At 36.6% G+C, this 26,289-nt stretch overlaps 1 protein-coding gene and 1 pseudogene across 6 annotated transcripts in view; one reads left to right on the top strand and one right to left on the bottom strand.

Moving 5' to 3' along the window:
* Positions 1-26,289, bottom strand: part of ZC3H12B (zinc finger CCCH-type containing 12B) — a 459,035-nt gene that overhangs the window by 166,699 nt on the left and 266,047 nt on the right. The window lies entirely within an intron of this gene.
* LOC100458660 (mortality factor 4-like protein 1) lies at positions 15,978-19,370 on the top strand (annotated as a pseudogene).

Here is a 26,289-nt window from a genome sequence, read left to right as displayed (position 1 = left end):
GGTATCTCATTATAGTTTTGATTTACATTTCTCTGATGATGAGTGATGTTGAGTATTTATTCATATACTTGTTGGCCTCATGTATGTCTTCTTTTGAGAAGTGTCTGTTCATGTCCTTTACTCACTTTTTGATGTGGTTACTTGCTTTTTTGTCTGTTGAGTTGTTTAAATACCTTATAGATTCTAGACATTAGTCATTTTATTATTTATTTATTTATTTACTTTTTTTGAGACAGAGTCTTGCTCTGTTGCCCAGGCTGGAGTGCAGTGGCACGATCTCGGGTCACCACAAACTCTGTCTCCCGGGTTCAAGCGATTCTCCTGCCTCAGCTTCCCAAGTAGCTGGGACTACAGGCATGCGCCATCATGCCCGCCTAATTTTTGTATTTTTAGTAGAGACAGGGTTTCACTATGTTGGCCAGGCTGGTCTCCAACTCCTAACCTCGTGATTCACTGGCCTCGGCCTCCCAAAGTGCTGGAATTACAGGCATGAGCCAACGAACCAGACTAGTCCTTTATTGAATACATACTTTGCAAAATTTTTCTCCAATTCTGTAGGTTGTCTGTTTACTCTGTTGATAGTTTCTTTTGCTGTCTAAAAGCTCTTTAGTTTAATTAGGACCCACCTGTCAATTTTTGGTTTTGTTACAATTGCTTTTGAGGACTTGGTCATAAATTTTTTGTACAGAATGTAAAAAATGATAATTTTGGGGTTTTCTTCTAGGATTTTTATAATTTGAGGTCTACATTTAAATCTTTGAATCATCTTGAGTTACTTTTTGTATATAGTGAAAGATAGGGGTGCAGTTTCATTCTTTTGCATATTGCTAGCCAGGTATTTCAGCACAATTTATTGAATAGGATTCCTTCCCCCATTGCTTGCTTTTATTGAGTTTGTCAAAGATTAGATGGCTGTAGGAATGTGGTTTTACTGCTGGTTTATGTATTCTGTTCCATTATACTATGTGTATTTTTTTTTTTTAGTAGTATCGTTCTGTTTTGGTTACTGTAGCCTTATAATATAGTTTGAAGTCAGGTAACAGGGTGCTTCTGGGTTTGTTCTTTTTGCTTAGCATTGCTTTGGCCATTTGGGTGCTTCTTTGGTTCCATATGAATTTTAAAATATTTTTTTCTATTCTGTGAAAAATGACGTTAAAAGTTTGATAGGACTAGTTTGAGTCTGTATATTGCTTTGGGTTGTATAAGCATTTTAACAATATTGATTTTTTTCCAGTCCATGAACAGGGAATGTTTTTCCATTTGTTTTTGTCATCAATAATTTCTTTCAGCAGTGTTTTGTAGTTCTTCATGGAGAGATCATTCACTTCTTTGATTAGATGTATTCCTAGGTATATTTTTATGTGACTATTGTAAATAGAAATGCATTCTTGATTTGGCTCTCAGATTGAGCACGGTTGATGTAAAGAAATGTTACCAAATTTTGTACATTAATTTTGTATCATGAAATTTTACAGAATCGTTTATCAGTTCTAAGGGATTTTTGGTGGCGTCTTTCTTTTTATGCTTAAACTTTATTTATTTAAGTTTTATTTTAAGGTCGGAGTACATGTGCAGATTTTTTATGTACCTAAACTCATGTCATGGGGGTGTGTTGTACAGATTATTTTGTCACCCATGTATTAAGCCTAGTACCCATTAGTTATTTTTCCTGATCCTCTTCTTCCTCCCAACCTCCACCCTCCAGTAGGCCTTAGTGTCTGTTGTTTCTGTCAATTTGCCCGTGTGTTATCATTTAGCTCAAATTATAAGTGAGAACAAGCTATATTTGGTTTTCTGTTTCTGTGTAAATTTGCTAAAATAATGGACCCCAACTCCATACATGTTTCTTCAAATGACGTGATTGCATTCTTTTTTATGGCTGCATAGCATTCCATGGTGTGTATGTACCATATTTGCTTGATCCAGTCTACCACTGATAAGCTCTTAGGTTGAGTCCACGTCTTTGTTATTGTGAATAGTGCTGCAATGTACATATGCATGCATGTGTCTTTATGATACAATGACTTACATTCCTTTGGATATATACCCAGTAATGAGATTGCTAAGTTGAATGGTATTACTGTTTTTAGCTCTTCATGGAAATGATACACCACTTTCCACAACGGTTGAACTAATTTACTCTATCACCAACAGTATACTTGTTCCTTTTTCTCTGCAATCTCAGCAGCATCTGTTATTTTTAGCCTTTTTAATAATTGCCATTTTGACTGGTGTGAGATGGTATCTCATGGTGGTTTTGATTTGCATTCTCTAATGATGAGTGATGTTGAGCTTTTCCTCATATGCTTATTGACCTCATGTATGTCTTCTTTTAAAAAGTGTCTGTTCATGTCCTTTTGTCCACTTTTAATGCGGTTTTTTCCTTGTAAATTTATGTTTCTGATAGATTCTGGATATTAGACCTTTGTCAGATGCATAGTTTGCAAAAATTTTCTCCCATTCTGTAGGTTGTCTGTTTACTGTGTTGATAGTTTCTTTTGCTGTGCAGAAGCTCTTTAGTTTATATCTCAGTTTTCAGTTTTTGCTTTCATTGCATTCACTTTTGGTGTCTTCATCATGAAATCATTTCCCATTCTTTTGTCCTGAATGGTATTGCCAAGGCTGTCTTTGATAATTTTTATAGTTTTGGTTTTACATTAAAGTTTTTAATTAATCTTGAGTTGATTTTTGTATATGGTGTAAGAAATGGGTCCAGTTTCAGTCTTCTGCATATGGATAGCCAGTTATCCAAGCACCATTTGGTGAATAGGGAGTCCTTTTCCCATAGCTTGTTTTTATCAGTTTTGCTGAAGATCATATGGCTTAGGTGTGCAGACTTATTTCTGGGAACTCCATTCTGTTCCATTGGTCTATGTGTCTGTTTTTGTACCAGTACCATTCTGTTTTGGTTACTGTAACCTAGCTTTTTCTAGTTCTTTGAAAAATGTCATTGCAGTTTGATAGGAATAGCATTGGATCTATAAATTGCTTTGGGCAGTGTGGCCATTTTAACGATATCAATTCTTCCTAAACATGAGCATGGAAAGTTTTCCTATTTGTTTGCATCATCTCTGATTTCTTTTGAGCAGTGTTTTGCAGTTCTCATTGTAGAAATCTTTCAACTCCCTGGTTAGCAGTATTCCTAGATATTTTATTTTTTTGTGGCAATTGTGAATGAAATTGTGTCCCTGATGTGGCTCTTGGCTTGACCGTCATTGGTGTATAAAAATTCTAGTTATTTTTTACATCAATTTTCTATCCTGAGACTTCACTGAATTTGTTCATCAGCTTAAAAAGCTTTTGGGCTAAGACTATGGGATTGGGATGTTGTAGATGTATAACCATATCATCTCCAAACAGGGATCACTTGACTTTCTTTCTTCCTGTTTGGATGCCCTTAATTTCTTTCTCTTGCCTTATGGATCTGGCCAGAACCTCCAATACTATGTTGAATAGGAGTGATGACAGAGGGCATCCTTGTCTTGTGCTGGTTTACAAGGGGACTGCTTCCAGCTTTTTCCCATTAAGTATGATGTTGGCTGTAGGCTTATTATAAATGGCTCATTATTTTCATGTATGTTCTTTCAATAAATGCATTATAATGAGTTTTTAAAAGGAAGCGGTGTTAAATTTTATCAAAATCCTCTTCTGCATCTTTTGAGATAGTTATATGGCTTTTGTCTTTAGTTCTGTTTAGGTGATGAATCACATTTATTGATTTGTGTGTAGTGAACCAACTGTTTATTCCAGGGATAAAGCCTCCCTGATGGTGTTGGATAAGCTTTTTGATGTCCTGCTAGATTCACTTTGCCACTATTTTGTTGTGGATTTTTGCATTAATGTTCATCAAGGATATTGGCTGAAGTTTTTGTTGTTGTTGTTGTTGTTGTATCTTTGTCAGGTTTTGGCATCAGGATGATGCTGTCCTCATAGAATGAGTTGGGAAAGAGTCCCTCCTCCTCAATTATTTTGAATAGTCTTGGTAGGAATGGTACCAGCTCTTCTTTATACATCTGGGCAGAGCTTGACTGAATCAGTCTGGTACTGGGCTTTATTTTTTTTTTTAATTTGTTTGTAGGCCATTTATTACTGAACCAACTTCAGAACTTATTATTGGTCTCTTGAGGGATTCAATTTCTCCCAGGTTCAGTTTTGGGAGGGTGTATGTGTCCAGGAATTTATCCATTTTTTCTAGATTTTCTAGTTTGTTTCCATAGAGGTGTTTATAATATTCTCTGATGGTTATTTGTATTTCTGCGGGGTAAGTGGTAGTATCTCCTTTGTTGTTTCTAATTGTATTTGGAATGTCTCCCTTTTCTTCTTTATTAGTCTAGCTAGTCATGTACGTATTTTATTAACTTTTCTAAAAAACAAATTCTTGGATTCCTGGATCTTTTGATTTTTTTTTTTTTTTTTTGGTCTCAGTCTCCTGCAATTCAGCTCTGATTTTGATTATTTCTTGTCTTCTGTTAGCTTTGGGGTTGGTTTGCTCTGCTCTTTGTTCTCTAGTTCCTTTAGTTGTGATGTTGGTTGTTAAATTGAGATCTTTCTAATTTTTGGATGTGGGCATTTAGTGCTATAAATTTTCCTCTTAGTACTACCTTAGCTTTGTCCCAGAGATTCCAGTATGTTGTATCTGTGTTCTCATTAGTTTCAAACAACTTGTTAATTTCTACCTTTTGTTATTTACTCAAAAGTAATTCAGGGGCAGGTTATTCAATTTCCATGTAGTTTCATGATTTTGAGCTATTTTCTTAGTCTTGACTTCTAATTATATTGTGCTGTGTTCCAAGAGAGTGGTTGTTATGATTTCAGTTCTTTTTCATTTGCTAGAGTGTTTTATGTCCAATTACGAGGTCGATTTTAGAGTATGTTCCATGTGGAGATGAGAATAATGTATGTACATTCTGTTGTTTTGGGGTGAAGAGTTCTGTAGATGTCTATCAGGCCCATTTGATCCAGTGCTGAGTTCAAGTCCTGAATATGCTTTCTAAATCCAGGTGCTCCTGTGTTGGGTGCATATATATTTAAGATAGTTAGGTCTTCTTGTTGAACTGAACCCTTTACCATCATGTAATGCCCTTTTTTGTCATTTTTTGATCTTCGTTGGTTTAAAGTCTGTCACTTTCTGAAATTAGGACTGCAACCCCTGTTTTTTTTTTCTGCTTTTCATTTGCTTGGTAGATCTTTCTCCATACCTTTATTTTTAGCCTGTGTGTGTCATTCCAGGTGAGACTGGTCTATTGAAGACAGCATACTATTGGGTCTTGGTTCTTTATCCAGGTAGCCACTCTGTGCCATTTAATTGGGGAATTTAGCTTGTATACATTCAGGTAGCCACTCTGTGCCATTTAATTGGGGAATTTATCTTGTTTACATTCAAAGTTAGTACTAATATATGTGGATTTGATCCTGTCATCATGATGTTCATTGGTTATTATCCAGATTTTTTTTTATGGTTGCTTTATAGGCTCACTGATCTGTGTACTTATGTGTGCTTTTGTAGTGGCTGGTAACAGTCTTTTCTTTCCATATTTAGTGCTTTTTTCAGGGGCTGTTGTAAGGCAGGTCTGGTGGTAAGTAATTCCCTCAGTATTTGATTGTTTGAAAAGGCTCTTATTTTTCCTTTGCTTATGAAGTTTAGTTTGGCTAGACATGAAATTCTTGGATGAAATTTCTTTTCTTTAAAAATGTTTAATATTTGTCCCTAGTCTCTTCTGGCTGGTATGATTTCAGCTGAGAGGTCCACTGTTAGTCTGATAGGCTTCTCTTTGTTGGTGACCTGACCTTTCTCTATAGCTGATTTTAACATTTTTTCTTTCATTTTGACCTTGGAAAATCTGACGGTTATATGTCTTGGGGATGATCTTCATGTGAAGTATGTTACTGGGGTTTTCTACATTTCTTTAATTTGAATGTTGGCCTCTGTATCTATATTGGGAAAGTTCTCATGGATGATATTCTGAAATATGTTTTCCATGTTTCTTCCATTTTCCCCATCTTGTTCAGAGACACCAATGAGTCATAGTATTGGTCTTATTACATAATTCTATATTTCTCAGAGGTTTTATTTGTTCCTTTTCATTCTTTTTTCTCTATTCTTGTCTGACTGTCTTATTTCAGAAAGCCAGTCTTTAAGCTCTGAGATTCTCTCCTCAGCTTGGTCTATTCTGCTATTAATACTTGTGATTGCATTATAAAATTCTTGTAGTGTGTTTTTTTAGCTCTATCAGGTGGGTTACATTCTTTTCTATTTTGGCTATTTTGTCTGTAAGATCCTGGGCCATTTTATTGTGATTTTTAGCTTCCTTAGATTGGGTTTCAATATATTCTGCATCTCAATGATCTTTGTTCCTATTCATATTCTGAATTTTATTTCTGTCATTTCAGCTACTTCAGCCTTGTTCAGAACCCTTGCTGGAGAGGTAGTGTGGTCATTTGAGGAAAGAAGGCACTCTGGCTTTTTGAGTTGTCACAGTCCTTGCACTGGTTCTTTCTGATTTTTGTGGGTTTATGTTCCTTCAATACTTGAAGTTGCTATCCTTTGGATGAGTCTTTTTCTTTTATCCTAATTGGTGACCTTGAGGGTGTGATTGTGGTATAAAGTAGGTTCAGTTGATTTGCTTCATTTCTGGAAGATTTTAGGGAACCATGGCTAAGCTCCTAACTCCTGAACTGCCTGCTCTAAATCTGGGAGACCTGTATTGGGCCCTAACTTTGTTCTTTGGTTCCTTGAAGTTAGAAACCCACTGCATTGGGGAATGGAGGTGCTGCCAGACCACTGGTAACTACACTCTGATGGGTGGTCCTAGCCAGAGTGTTTCATAGGGTGGTGGCAGCAGGATCCATTTTGCATGTGTCAGCAGCAATGGCAGTGTTAGGACAATGTGGTGCATGACTGTTGGCTGTGGCAGGGTGCCATTAGATGCTGAGATACCTGCGTATGTGTGGGTGTTCACAGCAGTAGTGAAGGCAGCATGGCTCAAGTAATCAGGGTGCCCCCACCGGCAACTGTGTAAGTGGTTGTTCTGGTGGTGGTGTTAGCACAGAAGCAAGGAGCTGGCAGGTGCCATTCTGTGGGATCCTTCTGTGCATTCATGGAGGTGAGGGTGGTCACTCACGTGAGGGAAGGTTCACTGTTCTCTTTTGCTTGTTTCACTCTGGCAGCAGTGTTGGTGCAGGAACGGGTCACTGGTAGGGGTTTGGGGTGCTGGTGGGCTCTTTGCCCATCAAGGCTCTGACTGCAATGGTGGTATGTTGGTTGTGGGGGTGAAGTGCACTCCCACCAGCAGTAGTGACAGGTCAGGGTGTGTGTGCACACATGCTCTATCAGAACATTAAAGCCAAAACCCAGCCCCCCACCATGCCAGAAAAGCAATGCGGGGGGTGGCTGTGGGCCTGGGGGAAGCTGCAGTGTAGAGAGGAAGTGGGTGGGCTTGTATGTGATCATGGGGGCCACCCCACTTGAGCTCTCTGCCAGTCAGGCATGGTTCATCATTGCAAGAGCTATGATCTGAGCCCCCAAAGCACTGCACACAGGCAAATCTAGGCTGGGGTCCCAGGAAACCCCAGCACACCAAGGGCTGCTCAGGTCAGACTGGCCTTGTCTGATGAGCAAGATCACCCTGTAGAGTTCAGGTCTGACATTTCCCCTAGGGCTAAAATCTCCTATGGGAGCAAATTGAGCCTAGGAGGATGGGCATCGCTGGCCATGCTCTGCTACAGATGCTCCTGCAACAATACTCTGGGACCAATATCAACTGACATGCTGCCCTTACCACTTCTCTAAGCAGCTCTCTTTGCCAACTCAAGTGTCTGTGATGTTTGAGGGGTCTTCTCTTGCCAGAATTCCAGAGGCCTGTGGTGAGAGCAACTTGCTTTTTCCCAGTTCAATTCATCCATTTCCCCAAAGTCACTGGGGGCCAGAAATGACTCCTGGTGCACTGTAGACCCATGCAGTGTTCCCAGCTTCCTCCCACTTCAGCCCAGCTTCTGTGTCTTCCCTCTGTCCATTCTCCATGCCTTCCCTCTGGAGATCTGTTAGGAGTGTGCTAGTAATCCTAATTCTAGTCTCTTGGTGGCAATTGTTGCTCCTGGTTGTGTGTAGTTGGCCATATTTTCCCTGCTTCTTAATGGAGTCTTTAGGGGTTTCTTTACGTATAGATTCCTTGTCAGGAAAGAAAGATGATTTGACTTCTTTTACTATTTGGAAGCTGTTTATTTCTTTCTCTTGCCTTATTGCTCTGGCTAGGACTTTCAGTACTATGTTGAATAAAAGTGTGGGCATTCTTGTCTTGTTCCAGTTCTTATGAGGAATACTTTCAACTTTTGTCCATTCAGTATGATGCTGGCTGTAGGTTTGTCATAGAAGGCTCTTATTATTTTGAGATATTTTCCTTCAACACCAATTTTGTTGAGGGTTTTTGTCATAAAGAGATATTGGATTTTATTGAAAGATTTTTCCTGCATATATTGAGATGATTTTATGGTTTCTGTTATTAGTTCTGTTTATGTGGTGAATCGTATTTATTGGTTTGCATGTGTGGAACCGACCTTGTATCCCAGGAATAAAGCCTACTTGATCATGGAAAATTAAGTTTTTGATGTGCTGCCAGATTCAGATTGCTAGTATTTTCTTGAGCACTTTTGCCTTATGTTCTTCAGAGATATTGGCATAGAGTTTTATTTTCTCTTTGTGTCTTTGCCTGATTTTGGCATCAGTGTAATTCTGGCTTTGTACAGTGAGTTAAAAGGAAGTTCCCTCCTTTTCAATTTATTGGAATAGTTTCAGTAGAATTGGTACCAACTCTTCTTTGTATGTCTAATGGAATTCAACTGTGAATCTATCTGTTCCAGGACTTCGTTTGGTTGGTGGGTTTTTAACTTACTGATTCAATTGTCCAATTTAATATTGGTCTCTTCAGGGTTTCCATTTCTTCCTGATTCAATCTTGGAAGGTTGTGAGTTTCCAGAAATTTATTCATTTCCTGTAGATTTTGTACACAGTTTGTGTACATAATTACTGCTAGCCTACCCTTATGAGAGAGCCTCATGGGAGTTCTAAACATGAAAATGAAAGAATAATACCTGCTACAAGAAAAAAATAACACTTAACTACACAGCCCAAAGACTCTATTAGAGCAACCATACAATAGAAACTATAAGGCAATCAGCTAACAACTTCAGGATAGGATCAAAACCTCACATATCAGTATTAACCTTGAACGTGTAAAAGGTGTAAATATCCCACGTAAAAGGTACAAAGTGGTAAGTCAGACAAAAAACAAGACTGATTCATCTGCGGTCTTTAAAAGACCCATCTCACATGTAATGACACCCAAAACATTTTTGAATGCCAAATATCCCCTTGTGAGTACTAAGGATTGTTCTGAAGACACAGAATGTGAGCTGGTGGCAGAAAGCTAGAACATTACTATGTATCCAGAAGGAACTTAATAGATATTTTCAAATCATGTAATAGTTTCTGATTAATTTTCAAAAAGGTCTTTTATCTGTTTCTCCAACTTTAGGATCACTTTTGTACTAGAGAATCATGCACGCTATCAATACCCTTCTAGTTAATTTTAAATTGTATATTGAAAAACTATAATTGTATCTATTTGTGGAATAGAAAGTGATGTTGTGATTTTTAAATATAAGGTGGAATAATTAAGTCAAGTGAATGAACATGCCCATCACCTCAAATCGCTAACAATTTTAGTAATGGAAACATTTGAAGTTACTTTCAGTGATTTTGAAATGTATAGTACTCGATTATTAGCTATATCTACCACATTGTACAATAGCTCTTAAAAAAGTCAGGCTATTCTGTCTATGGAGTAGCCATTCTTTTATTCCTTTACTTTCTTAATAAACTTGCTTTCACTTTACTGTATGGATTCACCTAAAATTCTTTCTTGCACAAGATCCAAGAACCCTCTGTTGTGGTCTAGATTGGGACCCCATTCTGGTAACATCTTTCTGATGAACCCCAAAGGGATGATACTGAGGAGACCCTTGGCTGAAAGGAAATAGACTGCAGCACCAATTGGCTGACTTTGGGTAAGTGGTGGGGTAGCCGGGTAAAGAATGGGATTGGGTTAGAGGTTCAGCTTAGAGGAGTTGGAGTCTCTTCTAAGACAGAGAGAGTTAAAAGACTCCTCTTAATAAAAGGCAAAAATGCTTGACCGAACTTGGGTTCAGGGCCCAACTTAGGAAGATTATAGCCCTTCCAAATATTTAGGGGGGTGGAGGCCCCCTTCTCAGTAAAGTCCCTTTTGGCTAAGAGTGAGTTTGGCAGTATGAGATGTTAACTCCTATTCTTTTTGGATTAATCTGCCTTGCACTCTTTGCTGATGTCTGTGGATGACAGGATTTGGCATGTACGGGGTCATGGGACATGAGAGCTTTTCTTTCCCAAAGGGGAAACTTGAGAGCTAATGGAACTGGTGGAAGGGGTCTCTTTGCTACTGACAAACCTGGACTTTTGATTCAGTGTTGCTGCAATAGGTGGGCCTTTCTCTGGCCTCCCTGAGATCCTTGCCTTTCCCACTCTGCCACAGGCAATGCTTCTCTACCTTCCTCTCCTTTCTCTTTTCTATATTTTCTGTTACTCAGGGTGACCATCTTGCCCAGAGACCACATGTTGAAACTCCTTCAATTCACTTCGAATAAATTAAAGATGACAGGACACAACCTGGGGCAAATTTAAGTCTTGCCAGTTCGATATTTGGTGCTAAGCAGCATGGATAATATCTGTTTTGCCACATGTATTTTGCTCTGGCTGGAATGGAAAATGTTAATCTAGCTTCCCCAGGCAGTCCACTGGGGGACAACTTGCCAAACTTAGAGGGTTTTGCTTTTGGTTCCATGATTTTCCTTTGTGTTGTGGCTTGGCCCCCAGGGCAATGGTGTAGCGGCCTGGGTTGCCAGGGTCGCTCAGGGAAAGAAAACCCAGAAGCCTGGCAAGCCAGCAAAAGGGTATGAATTTCTTACCAGTCATGTTTCCAGCTTCTCTGTTTGTGCAAACTTGTTGAAGGAATGATAAAAATCACTATTTATCTTCTCTGTAAAGTTTTAATTAATAAGAAAAAGGATTCAAGAGGTTAGTCTTAAGCTGTAGTGAATTTGTTGTACTTTGTGTTATGAATTTGTCTTTCTGTATCTTTCTGTCAGAAAGAGGGGTCCCTTAGGATAGAACATGGGCCTAGGACCCCTGTAAGCCTGCTGTTCAAGATGGCCTAGCAAACTGGTCAGTTACAAACTATGCTACACTTCCCTGAAAAGAAAACAAAAACAAAAACAAACAAACAAAAAACCTGGATGAAGTTTCCTTCTCGTCTTTTTTCATGTCCTTGGGAGCTTGACCTTGAAACGATTTTGTGGTACTTTCTCTTGGTCTCTGCCATCCAGGGAACAGGAATTTTGGGGTTCATGTCGTAATTAGCCCTAAAAATTATCTCGAGCAGTTAAAAGTCTTTGCAAGCTCAAAATTGTCCTGCTCTAGGCTCTCTCTGGGAAGAGCAATGAAAGCTGCCCAATGATGTAGTCTGGCAGTTAAGGCTTTGCCATTTTACAATGGTACCCAGGTTCTTTTCTCAGCTTAGGGAATGAGTCGTTTCTCATTTGATATCTGTGTGACCTTTACAATTTGTTGATTCTATTCCCCTCCAAGAACTGTCTTGAATTTTCCCTTCTCTGAGCTACCTTTGAGGAGTCTAGATTTTGTAAAAACTCTTACCACCTCTTTGAAAATACCTTGGACACTCGTGGTTAAGTTATGACCTTAGTAAAGGCTTATTGGTTTCACTTGAGAGGTTAACTTTGGTAAAGCTAAAAAGCCAGAAATATTGGCTGTTTGGCCTGGCTAAAGATGGGTAATAGATTTAAAAGGACTTTCTTTTTTAAGCACTATGGTTAAAAGTCAGCTTAATTAAAAGTGGATATACGAGCTCTAACAGCCTGGGACTCCTTCAGAAAAAAAGAGGAGGCGCCACAGACCCCATTTTGAAAAAAATCCTCTGTCTTCCTTATGAAACCCTAGGAATTAGAAGTGGATAGATCCTTCTCAAAATCTAAGGCTTTGTTCTAGTTTGCATTGCATTATCTGATGTATAATACTTTAGGGGTATCAGAAATTACTTCATATTATGAGAGAGCTTTCATGTATAATAACTAGGTAGGAAATATACTTTTGGGGATAGCATATGGCAGTTATGAGGGAATACTTCAATCTCTGCACGTTTGGATCAGGGAAGCATGCTCTTAGCCACCTGGAAGGTACAGAAGTTTCCCCACACTGCCACTGAGAGATAAGACTCCCATGGGGGATGGGGCAATCACAGAACTGGCTGATTGGGTTGCTTTGTAATGAAATGCATGATAAAATCATTGCACTGTCTTGTTTCATAGCATTTCTCTTTTTGGAGATCTAAGATTTGATATAAAAATGGGACCCTTAATTTTGGGGGATCTGTTTTTGCCTTCAAGTTGTGCCTGCTTATTAGGTCAGAGAAACTGGCACTGTTCCTCCAAGAGCTCCACCCTGAAGCCAGTAATCCAATTAAAAATTGGCAAATGAAAAATCTTATAACTACTGGATTTTCTTCTGTCTCTCTCTACATTTATATGTGTTGTGTGTGTGATGTTTATATATAAAGGTGCTCCAATTAATTGGCTTAAAAATATTTTTTTCAGAAAAGCAAAAAATGTAATGCTCTTTAGTTTACATGACTTAAGTAATCTTTGAAAAATAAAAACAATTTTACATGCAAGATGTGCAAGGAAAGTGAAATATGTTTTTGGTAAAATATTATAAGAAGGTATGGGAATGTAGATTTTTCTGCCTAGATTAAAGGGTTAAAGGATTGTTTTAAGTTAGAGGGGAAAAAGCTGAAGGTTTCAGCAAGTGAAAGGTTTGTGAAAAATTAATCTTGTAAAAGAAATTCTGCATGTGAACATATTAGCTAAAGTTAAAGGAGTATTATTCAGTTTTTTCATAAATTGAACATTGGAATAAAAGCACAACAGGGTTTCCTGAGAGCAATGACCTGATCTTTAATAAAAAATTGTAAAGGGTTATAAAAGTTTATAAGAATATTACCTATAGTCATACTGATTAAGATTGGATACATTTGTCTATAAGGTTTTATTAAGAATTAGGTTTGACATCAATAGTACACTAATGCAATGGTGAAATATGGCTTATGTGGTATAAAAATCATACAGGAAACATTGTCAAAAATGGAATGGTTTTTGGCTTTCTTTGGACTGTATTTGTGTAAATATGATATTGGTATGTGTTCCTAATTTGTGAGAAACTCCTATAATTCTGATATGACTTACTGTATGTTATTAATAGTTATAATTGTTGTGTAAAATTGTTGTATGCTACAGAAGAACCAAAGTTTCCTTATCAATTGTGGTTTTAATAGTGGCTGTCCTAAGACATTTTGTCATACACAGACAATTGACTTGTTTTGGTCCTCTTTAGAAGGTTGTTTCATAATCAACTATAGAACTCTAACAGGTGTTTTTAAATGCAGGTTTCTGATAACTTTGGAGATAGTGACATTAGAATAGAGGAAAAAAATTTTGAGGACTCTGTCTGTTGGAGAGCTGAAATGTTCATGAATGTCAAGCAGGACAGGTGATAACTGCATGGACTGAACTAATAGAAGACTGAATTAATCTTTTTGACTTTTTGCTTAAAATATTGCTGATCCTTTGTTTTGTTTTTCAGTCAAGAAAACTTTTTTTGGGGAGCTATATACAGCTTTTAACATTGAGTAAACTATACTGCTGTGAAAAAAATTTGGAGGATTTTTTTCTCTCTACCTGATTTCTCCAGAATTTGGAAACTAGTTGTGATTATACTTAACTTATTGCAACATAGTTATTTGCATAAGTACAATAAGAATCTATTTTCCTTTGCAACAGGACACAGTTGGAGAAACTGGTTATTTTACCAAGCTTTGACTGGAATGGTGTGCTTTTCTTTAAGAAATTAAACTTGACTTATACAGCCAATAAAAGCCCCTTGGTAAAACTGGCCTCCTACCTTGTCTACACAGTACCTGTGCTTAGTTCCTTACCTGTAGTAAGTAAAGATTGTCACTTTCTGACAGGCCCAGGAGCCTCAAGTTTATATTAGGACCTCAGGAGGAGAAGAATTTACCCAACTCACAGGTATTTGATGGCACAAAACCATGACTAGGTTCAGCTTTTAAAAAAAAAGTCATATCTGAGATTCCTTATGGAACAGAGTTCCATTAAAGTCAATTTAAAAAGAGCTTATGTGACAAATAATTATTCTTGCTGCACTTATACAAATAAACAGGCCAAGTATAATAAGCCAAATTGGTCTTACCATGATTTATCTTTAGTACAAATGGAAGACTGGAGAGAGAAAAATTATGTTTCAAAAACTATGTATCTAATAACAGATACTATGTATCTAATAACAGGTTTTTGAAACCTGTTATTAGATTCTAATCTCATCAGTTGTTTTTGAGTTTCTTTTTTCTGCAATTTAGGCTGATGGCTTATTTCTGTGAACCAACCAGTGATCTCTGGCTGCATCTCAGAAGAAACAAGAGGGATAGGTAATATAAAAATCCAGATCAGTATCAGTATTCTAATTCTAAACACATACTGGACTCATCTAGCAACCCCATATCAGTTTGATTCCAACAGTTGCACAGTTCATGGAAGGCCTTCTTATTTAGTTTACTTTGGATGATTTTGCTTATTTTGCTTTATTGTTGTAGGATATAGTGCAGTTGTACTCTTTGTGTAGGAACACAAGATAAGCTTACTGAATGTTTTCTTAAATTGAACATTTATTAATCTTCCAGATATCACCTTTTGTTGGAACTCAGTTATGCATGCCCCTGGACATAGCGATGCTTTCTGACTGATCTCCTCTCTATCCCAAATATGAGAGACCTTAATAATTAGGGAGGAACGTTATTGCCCCTGTTCAGCCTGAAGAAGTTACAGAAGACAAATTTTCATCCCTCTACAACCCTTAGGATTAAGGGTTCTCTTATAAAAGGGAGGGGAGAAATATGTAAGAGGTGTTCAAACCAGAGCAACTCCATCTTGAATAGGGGCTGGGTAAAATAAGGCTGAGACCTACTGGTCTGCATTCCCAGGATGTTAAGTTATTCTTTACAGGATGAGATAGAAGGTTGGCATAAGATACAGGTCATAAAGACCTTGCTGATAAAACAGGCTACAGCAAAGAAGCCCGCTAAAACCCACCAAAATTAAGATGGCAACAAGAGTGACCTCTGGTCATCCTCACTGCTCACAATACACTAGTGATAATGCATTAGCATGCAGAAAGACACTCCCACCAATGCTGTAAAAGTTTACAAATGCCATGGCAACATCAGGAAGTTACCCTATATGTTCTAAAAAGGGAAGAAACACTCAGTTTTGGGGATTGCTCACCCCTTTCCCAGAAAACTCATGAATAATACACCCCTTGCTTAGCATATAATCAAGAAGTAATAATAAATATCTTCAGTTGAACAGCTCAAGCCACTGCTCTGCTTATAGAGTAGCCATTATTTTATTCCTGTACTTTCCTAATAAACTTGCTTTCACTTTACTGTAAAAATAAATAAATAAATAAATATATATATATAAATAAATAAATATTAACATTATTTTTCCTGTCTCACAGGCTTTGTATCCTTAGACTACAATCTTTCCATTCTGTCTACCTCCAGCCTTTGGTAACCAGCATTCTACTCTCTGCTTCTATAAGTTAAATCATTTTAGATTCCATGTATAAATGAGAATATACAGCATTTGTCTTCCTGCGTTTGGCTTATTTCACTTATCTCAATGCTCTCCGATTTCATCCTTGTTGAAAAAAAAAATTCTTCCTTTTAAAAAGCTAAATTGGAGCAAGTAGGAGTAATAGTCAGGGGTGCTGGAAGAAGGAGGAGGCAGTGAATCACTTATAAATGATGCCAAAGGAGGAGCCAAAGCCTAAACTCCAGGAGGGTGAGTGAGTGCTGCACTCTTTTGGACCCCTTTTTTATGAAGCAAAGTGTGTAGAGGTTGCCATAAAGGACAAACAAGTGAAATACTTTGTACATTACAATTGTTGGAATAAAAATAGGGTTGAATCATTCCAGAGAACAGAGTACTCAAATACGTGGACACCAATATGCAGAAACAGAACTTCAAAAACTCATTCAGGAACAATATGCAGACGGAAAGATGAGAGGGGCTGCCCCAGGAAAGAAGACATCTTGTGTGTAACAGAAACATGTTGAAGTAAAAGAACAAAAGAAGAAACAGAAAAAACCTGGAAATAGAGATGGTGGCAGTAACAATGAGATTCTGCAGCCTTTTTGGAAGAAAAGGGCCTGGGTAGATAAAATACTGGCAAACCGAATCCAGCAGCACATCAAAAAGCTTATCCACCATGATCAAGTGGGCTTCATCCCTGGGATGCAAGGCTGGTTCAACATACGAAAATCAATAAACGTAATCCATCACATAAACAGAACCTAAGACAAAAACCACATGATTATCTCAATAGATGCAGAAAAGGCCTTTGACAAAATTCAACAACGCTTCATCCTAAAAACTCTCAATAAATTAGGTATTGATGGGACGTATCTCAATATAATAACAGCTATCTATGACAAACCCACAGCCAATATCATACTGAATGGGCAAAAACTGGAAGCATTCCCTTTGAAATCTGGCACAAGACAGGGACGCCCTCTCCCACCACTCCTATTCAACATAGTGTTGGAAGTTCTGGCCAGGGCAATCAGGCAGGAGAAGAAAATAAAGGGCATTCAATTAGGAAAAGAGGAAGTCAAATTGTCCCTGTTTGCAGATGACATGATTGTATATCTAGAAAACCCCGTCGTCTCAGCCCAAAATCTCCTTAAGCTGATAAGCAACTTCAGCAAAGTCTCAGGATACAAAATCAATGTGGAAAAATCACAAGCATTCTTATACACCAATAACAGACACACAGAGAGCCAAATCATGAGTGAACTCCCATTCACAATTGCTTCAAAGAGAATAAAATACCTAGGAATCCAACTTACAAGGGATGTGAAGGACCTCTTCAAGGAGAACTACAAACCACTGCTCAATGAAATAAAAGAGGATACAAACAAATGGAAGGACATTCCATGCTCATGGTAGGAAGAATCAATATCATGAAAATGGCCATACTGCCCAAGGTAATTTATAGATTCAGTGCCATCCCCATCAAGCTTCCAGTGACTTTCTTCACAGAATTGGAAAAAAACTACTTTAAAGTTCATATGGAACTAAAAAAGAGCCCACATTGCCAAGTCAATCCTAAGCCAAAAGAAGAAAGCTGGAGGCATCACGCTACCTGACTTCAAACTATACTACAAGGCGACAGTAACCAAAACAGCATTGTACTGGTACCAAAACAGAAATATAGACCAATGGAACAGAACAGAGCCCTCAGAAGTAATGCTGCATATCTACAACTATCTGATCTTTGACAAACCTGAGAAAAACAAGCAATGGGGAAAGGATTCCCTATTTAATAAATGGTGCGGGGAAAACTGGCTAGCCATATGTAGAAAGCTGAAACTGGATCCCTTCCTTACACCTTACACAAAAATTAATTCAAGATGGATTAAAGACTTAAATGTTAGACTTAAAACCATAAAAACCCTAGAAGAAAACCTAGGCAATACCATTCAGGACATAGGCATGGGCAAGGACTTCATGTCTAAAACACCAAAAGCAATGGCAACAAAAGCCAAAATTGACAAATGGGATCTAATTAAACTAATGAGCTTCTGCATAGCAAAAGAAACCACCATCAGAGTGAATAGGCAACCTACAAAATGGGAGAAAATTTTTGCAACCTACTCATCTGGCAAAGGGCTAATATCCAGAATCTACAATGAACTCCAACAAATTTACAAGAAAAAAACAAACAATCCATCAACAAGTGGGCAAAGGATATGAACAGACACTTCTCAAAAGAAGACATTTATGCAGCCAAAAGACACATGAAAAAATGCTCACCATCACTGGCCATCAGAGAAATGCAAATCAAAACCACAATGAGATGCCATCTCACACCAGTTAGAATAGTGATCATTAAAAAGTCCGGAAACAACAGGTGCTGGAGAGGATGTGGAGAAATAGGAACACTTTTACACTGTTGGTGGGACTGTAAACTAGTTCAACCATTGTGGAAGTCAGTGTGGCAATTCCTCAGGGATCTAGAACTAGAAATACCAATTGACCCAGCCATCCCATTACTGGGTATATACTCAAAGGATTATAAATCATGCTGCTATAAAGACACATGCACACGTATGTTTATTGAAGCAGTATTCACAGTAGCAAAGACTTGGAACCAACCCAAATGTCCAACAGTGATAGACTGGATTAAGAAAATGTGGCACATATACACCATGGAATACTGTGCAGCCATAAAAAATGATGAGTTCATGTCCTTTGTAGGGATATGGATGAAGCTGGAAACCATCTTTCTCAGCAAACTATCACAAGGACAAAAAACCAAACACTGCATGTTCTCACTCATAGGTGGGAATTGAACAATGAGAACACATGGACACAGGAAGGGGAACATCACACTCTGGGGACTGTTGTGGGGTGGGGGGAGGGGGGAGGGATAGCATTAGGAGATATGCCTTATGCTAAATGAGGAGTTAATGGGTGCAGCACATCAACATGGCACATGTATACATATGTAACAAACCTGCATGTTGTGCACATGTTCCCTAAAACTTAAAGTATAATTTAAAAAAGACAAATAAATACAATGTGGTACACATAAAAAAGAAAGAAAATGAGGAAACATTTATGAACAGAGTTGAAGATAAAGATTCCTGAAGAGCTAAAACTATGGCTTGTTGATGACTGGGACTTAATTACCAGGCAAAAACAGCTCTTTTATCTTTCTTCCAAGAAGAATGTGGGTTTCATTATAAAGGATTATGCAAATTACAAGAAATCTCATGGAAACACAGATAATGACTATGCTGTTAAAGAATTTATGCCAGGGATAAAAGAATACTTCGACTTAATGTTGGGCACCCACCTACCCTACAAATTTGAGAGCATAGTATGCTGAAATTCTTGCAGATCACCCTGATGCAGCCATGTTCCAAGTGTATAAAGTGCCATATCTACTGAGATTATTTGTATAAATTGGAGCAATGTTGGCCTAGACACTGCTGGATGAGAAGATCCCTGCTTTATTACTGAATTATCTTCCTTATTTCCTAAAGTACCTGGCAAAGAATTCTGCAACTTTGTTTAGTGCCAGCAATTATCAAGTGGTTCCTCCTGAGTACCACTGTAAAGCTGTGTGAGAGGCACTATCGCTCAGTTATGTTTGGATCTCTGTAAACATATTTTTGTTGTTAGTCTTTCTCTTGTACAAATGATGTACTTTGAAGATGTTAGTGTATAACAGAATTGATGTTTGTTTTCTGTTTGATTTTAAACAGAGAAAATAAAAGGGGTTATAGCTCGTTTTTTCTTTTCTTTTTAAAATTTCAAAGTTGCTAGTGGTGTATTCAGTGATGGATGACAGAGAAACATGATATAGAGTGTTTTATTGCCTAGTTTATGAAGCTGTTTTTGAATGCTGTTGTTTCTATTCCTTTGATACTATGCCTTTTTATAATACCTGGTAATCCTATATGACAAAATGCTCTCATTCCTAATACCAAAGGTTCAATTCATTGTAACAACTGAACACACTCAATCATTTGTGCTTCTTTTTTTATGGTGCATAAAGAGCTCATCCTTTACAAGTCATCCATGTTGTTCTTTAGAGATTTTATCTTTGCTCAAATTGTTGGAGAATGGTGGCTTGTTTCATGGTTTTTGTATTTGTGTCTAATGCAAATTTTAACATAATAGACACAATGTATGCATACCTAGTTTTCTGGAAGAGTCAATCTTTTAGGAATTGTTGTAAAAATCTTCAATAAAATATTTTTAAAATTCCCAAAAAGCTAAACAGTATTACACTGTATGTATATCTATATATAGATATGTAGATACAGATATAGATCTATGTATATTTGTATAGATCTATATGTATCACATTTTCTTCATCCATTCATGTGTTGATGGACACAGGTTGATTCCATAACTTGGCTATTGTGAACAGTACTGCAATGACATCTCTGAAATACTAATTTTAAATATTTTGGGTAAATTCCTAGAAGTGGGAATGCTGGATCATATGGTAATTTTATTTTTAGCTTCTTGAGGAGTCTCTACACTGTTTTTCATAATGACTGTACTAATTTATATTTCCCCCAACAATGTACAAGGTTTCCCTTTTCTCTCCATCCCTGCCAAAACTTAATCTTTGTCTTTTTGATAATAGCCATTCTAAGAGAAGTGAGGTGATATATCACTGTTGTTTTAATTTGCATGTCCTTAATGATTAGTGATTGTGAGGGCTTTTTCATATATCTGTGGGCCATCTGTATGTCTTCTTTTAAAAGTATCTATTCAGGTTTCTAGCCCATTTCTTTTTAAAAATTGAGTTAAATTTTATTTTATTATTTGAAGTTAATGTGATTATTTAATACATTCATATAATTTGTAAAGATGTAATCAGTGTGCTTGGTATATCTATCACTCTAAAAAAGTTGTGTTTTCTTCATGTTAGAACCATTCAAATTCTTTCTTCTATCTATTTTATAGTAATACATAAGATTATTGTAAACTATGGTCATGCTGACAATCTATCTAACACTAGGTCTTATTTTTTTTTTCTATCCAAGCATATATTTGTACCTATTAATCAACTTCTCTTTATCGTCTCTACCTTATACTATTCCTGGCCTGTGGTCACCCTTTATCTGCTCTCTGTCTTCATGAGATCCACCTTTTTATCTTCCATGTATAAGTGAGAACATGCAGGATTTGTCTTTCTGTGCTTGGCTTATTTCACTCAACAATAATGACCTCCAGTCTCATCCATGTTTTTTGCCAATTTAACTGAATTATTTGTTTTCTTTCTATGGAGTTTATTGAGTTGTTTATAGATTTTGGTCATTAACTGCTTATCAAATACATGGCTTTCAAATATTTTCTCCATATGAGTAGGTTGTCTCTTCACTGTACCAATTGTTTCCTTTGTTGCACAGAAACTTTTTATTTCAATGTAATCCCATTTGTCTATTTTTGCTTTTGGAGTCAAGTATTAAATAACATTGCCCAGGCCCCTATGCTTTCTTCTAATGGATTTTGTAGTTTCAGTTCTCATGTTTAAGTCTTTATTTTGAGTTAATTTTTTATAATGTGTCAGACAAGGGTCAAATTTTATTGTTTTGTATATGGATATTTGGTTTCCCCAACATCATTTATTGAAGATATTGTCCTTTTCTCATTGTACATACTTGAAACCTTTGTTGAAAGTCAATAGACCATATATGTATGAGTTTATTTATTTATTTCTGGGCTGTATAGTCTGTTCAATTTTTTGATGCATCTATTTTTATCCAGATCCATGCTGTTTGAATTACTAGCATGTTGTAGGATAGTTTGAAATCAGGTAGCATGATATCTCCAGCTCTATTCTTTTGCTCATAATTGTCTTAACAACTGGAGATTTTATGATTTTTTTATATTTTTAAGAAAAATGACATTGGAATAGTGCTGAATTTGTAGATCACTTTGAGTGGTATAAACATTTAAAAAATAATTCTTCAAATCCATAAACATGGTCTAACTTTTTATTTACTTATTGTTTTTTCAATTTCTTTCATAAATGTTTTTATAGTTTTCATTATATAGATCATTTGCTTTGGTTAAATTTACTCCTAAGTAATTCATTAATTTATTTTTTGGAATAGTTATTGTAAATGGAATTTATCTCTTGATTTATTTTTGGGATAGTTCATTGTTAATGTAAAGAAAATCTATTGATTTTTGTTTCTTGATTTTGTAGCCTGAAACTTTATTAAATTTGTTTACCAGTTCTAGCTTTTTAGTGAAATATTAAGAATTTTTTCCATATAAGTTCATGACATCTGCAGATAGCAATAGTTTTATATCTTTCTTTCTCATTCAGATGGCTTTTATTTCCTCTCTAGCCTTATTTCTCTGACAAGGACTTTCAATACTATGTCGAGTGGAAGTGGCAAAAGTGGGCATTTTTCTATTATTCTGGATATTAGGATACATGTAGAGTGAAAGTCAAAGAATAGAAAAAGGTATTCCATGCAATGAAAACCAAAAGAGATTTGGGGTAGAAATATTTATATAAGATAAAATAAACTTTATGTAAAAACAACTGCAGAAAGAGACACAGAAACATTATGTAATAACAAAAAGACCAATTTGTTAAAAGAATATATATGAAATTGCAAATTTACATGTACCTAATACTGGAGCACCTAAATATTAAAAGCAAATACTAAAGAATCTGAAGACATAGATTGCAATACAATAAGAGTAGGGTACTTAAATACCCCACTTTCAATAATTATCAGATATTCAAACAGAAAATTAATAAAAAACAGAAGACTCAAACAACAGTTTTGATCAAATGGAAACAAAAGACATACAGAGAATAGTCCATCAAGCAGGACTAGAATACACACTCTTCTCAAGTACCCACGAAACATTCTCCAGGATAGACCATAGGTTAAGCCACATGAGGAGTCATAGCAATTTTAAGAAAACTTAAATCATATGAAGTAACTTTTCAGATGACAATGGTATAAAACCAGAAATCAATAACAGAAGAAATTTTTAAAAATTCAAAAATACATGGAAATTAAACATGTTCATGGGCAACCAAGGAGTCAATAAAAAAATTGAAAAGGAAATTGAAAAACATCTTGAGACAAAAATGAAAACATATTATACCAAACTTATGGAATGCAGCAACAACAGTTCTAAGGGAAAAGTGTATTATAATAAATGCTCACATGAAAAAAGAAAGGTCTCAAATAAACAACCTAACATTATGCCTCAATGAAATAGAAAAAAAGAAGAAACTCAAGATGGATTAAAGACTTAAATGCAAAACCTGAAACCATAACCCTAGAAGAAAACCTAGGCAATACCATTTAGGACATAGGCATGGGCAAAGACTTCATGACTAAAACACCAAAAGCAATTACAACCAAAGCCAAAATTGACAAACGAAATCTAATTAACTTAAAGAGCTTCTGCACAGCAAAAGAAACTATCATCAGAATGAACAGGCAACCTACAGAATGGGAGAATATTTTTGCAATCTGTCCATCTGACAAAGGTCTAATATCCAGAATCTACAGGGAACTTAAACAAATTTACAAGAAAAAAACAAACAACCTTATCAAAAAGTGGAAGAAGGATATGAACAGACCCTTCTCAAAGGACAACATATATGCGGCCAAAAAACATATGAAGAAAAGCTCATCATCACTGGTCATTAGAGAAATGCAAATCAAAACCACAGTGAGATACCATCTCATGCTAGTTAAAATGGCAATCATTAAAAAGTCAGGAAACAACAGACGCTGGAGAGGAATAGAAGAAATGGGAACACTTTTACACTGTTGGTGGGAGTGTAAATTAGTTCAACCATTGTGGAAGACAGTGTGGCAATTCCTCCAGTATCTAGAACTAGAAATACCATTTGACCCAGCAATCCCATTACTGGGTATATACCCAAGGGATAATAAATCATTCTACTATAAAGACACATGCACACATGTGTTTACTGCAGCACTATTTACAATAGCAACGACTTGAAACCAACCCAAATGCACCTCAATGGTAGACTGGATAATGAAAATGTGGCACATATATACCATGGAATACTATGCAGCCATGAAAAAGAATGAGTTAATGTCCTTTGCAGGAACATGGATGAAACTGGAAACCATCATTCCCAGCAAAGTAACACAGGATCAGAGAACCAAACACCACATGTTCTCACTCATAAGTGGGAGTTGAACAATGAGAACACATGGACACAGGGAGGGGAACATCACACACCAGGGCCTTTCGGGGGATGTGGGGGCCCCCCACAACCTGGTGTTGGGTCTGATCACCCCATCACTCAACACAATAATAACTGTATATGATAAGGCAACAACATTATACTCAATGTTGAAAAACTAAAACCCTTTTATCTAAGATCCAGAACAACACAGGGATGCCAACTCTCACCACTTAAATTCAACACAGTATTGGATGTCCTTGCTAGAGTTATCAGGGAACAGAGAGAAATAAAACGTTTCCATATAGGAAAAAAGAAGTTAAATAGTTGCTGTTTGTTGACAACTTAATCCAAAATAAGAATACAAAATACCAAATACAAAATCACCACACATAAATCAGTAGTGTTTCTATGTACCAAAAATTAACTTTATAATAATTCCATTAAAATCACTAACACAAAAAATATAATACTTAGAAATAAATGTAACACTGAAAACCAAAAAACATTAATAAAAAATTGAAGAAGTAAAAAATAATTGGAAAAATTATTCTATGTTTACGGATTGGAAGAATTTATATTAAAATGTTCATAAAACTTAAGGTCACCTCCATATTCAATGCTATTCTGATCAAAATTTCAATATTTGTAAACAGAAACAGAAAAAAAAATCCTAAAACTTTGCATGGAATCAAGAAGAACCCTAAATAGCCAAAGCAATCTTGAGTGAAAGAACAAAGCTGATGAAATCACACTACCTGATTTCAAAATCTACGACAAAAATATAGTAATCGAAACAACATGGTACTGGCATAAAAACAAACACATAGACAAATGGAAAAGAATATAAAACCAATAAGTAAATCCATACATGTATGGTTAACTGATTTTCAACAAAGATGCCAAGAACACAAAATGAAAAATGAGCAGTCCCCCCAATAAATGTTGTTTAGGAATGTGAACATCCACACATGCAGAAGAATGAAATTAGTAGCTTGTGTCACACCACACACAAAAATCAACTTGCTTTAGTTTTGTCTGTTTAACTCCTCAAAAACTCGGGTGGAAATTTAATTTCCAATATCGGAGTTGAGGTCTAATGGAAGCTGTTCCAGTCATGGGGCCAGATTCCTAATGTATAGATTAATGCCATTCTTGAAAGGTGGGGGATGGTGAGTGAGTTCTTGCTGTATTAGTTCCTGTGAGAGCTGTTTAAGAGAAGCTGGCACTTCCCTCCCATCTCTATTGCTTGCTCTCTCACCATGTGATCCTTGCATGACAGATCCCCTTCAAGTTCGAACATGACTGGAAGCAGCCTGAAGTACTCACAAGAAAAAAATGTTGGTGACATACTTTTTGTCGTTGCTGTTTTTGATTTTATTTTAGGTTTACGGGTACATGTGCAGGTTTGTGATATAGGGAAATAGCATGTCATGGAAGTTTGTTGTATAGATTACCTAATCACCCAGGTATTAAACATAGTACCTGATAGGTAATCATTCAACTCGCTCCTTCCTCCCTCCCTACACCCCTAAGTAGGCTCCGGTGATATTGCTCCCTTCTTTGTGTCCATGTTTTCTCATCATTTAGCTCCCACTTATAAGTGAGAACATGTGACATTTGTTTTTCTGTTTCTGCATTTGTTTTTAAGGATAACAGCATACAGCTCCATCCATAATGGTTTTACATTAAGTCGTTAATTCATCTTGAGTTTATTTAGTTTATTTTAAGGATAACAGCATACAGCTCCTACCATGTCCCTGCAAAGGACATGTTCTCACTCTCTTCTATGGCTGCATGGTGTATATGTACTGTTTTCTTTATCCAGTCTACCATTGATGAGCATTTAGGTTGATTCCATGTCTTTGCTATTGTGAAAACTTCTGCAATGAACATACATGTGCATGTGTCTTTATAATAGAATTATTTATATCTTGGGGGCATATACACAGTAATGGGATTGCTGGGTCAAATGATAGTTCTGTTTGTAGGTCTTTGAGAAATCGCCACACTGCTTACTTCAATGGCTGAACTAATGTACACTCACACCAACAGTGTACAAGCATTCCTTTTCCTCTGTAAACTTGCCAGCACCAGTTAATTTTGACTTTTAAATAACAGCCAGTCTGACTGGTGTGAGACAGTATCTCATTGTGGTTTTGATTTGCATTTCTGTAATAATCAGTGATGCTGAGCTTTTTTGTTTCCATATGTTTCTTGGTCGAATGTGTGTCTTTCTTTCTTTCTTTTTTTTAAAGTGACTGTTGTGTCCTTTGTCCACTTTTTAATGGAGTTTTTTTTTTGTTGTACATCTGTTTAAGTTCTTTATA

The sequence above is a fragment of the Pongo abelii genome, chromosome X (genome assembly GCF_028885655.2).
Source record: "Pongo abelii isolate AG06213 chromosome X, NHGRI_mPonAbe1-v2.0_pri, whole genome shotgun sequence".
In the NCBI taxonomy this organism is placed as follows: domain Eukaryota; kingdom Metazoa; phylum Chordata; class Mammalia; order Primates; family Hominidae; genus Pongo; species Pongo abelii.
This window is presented reverse-complemented; position numbering and strand designations above follow the sequence as displayed.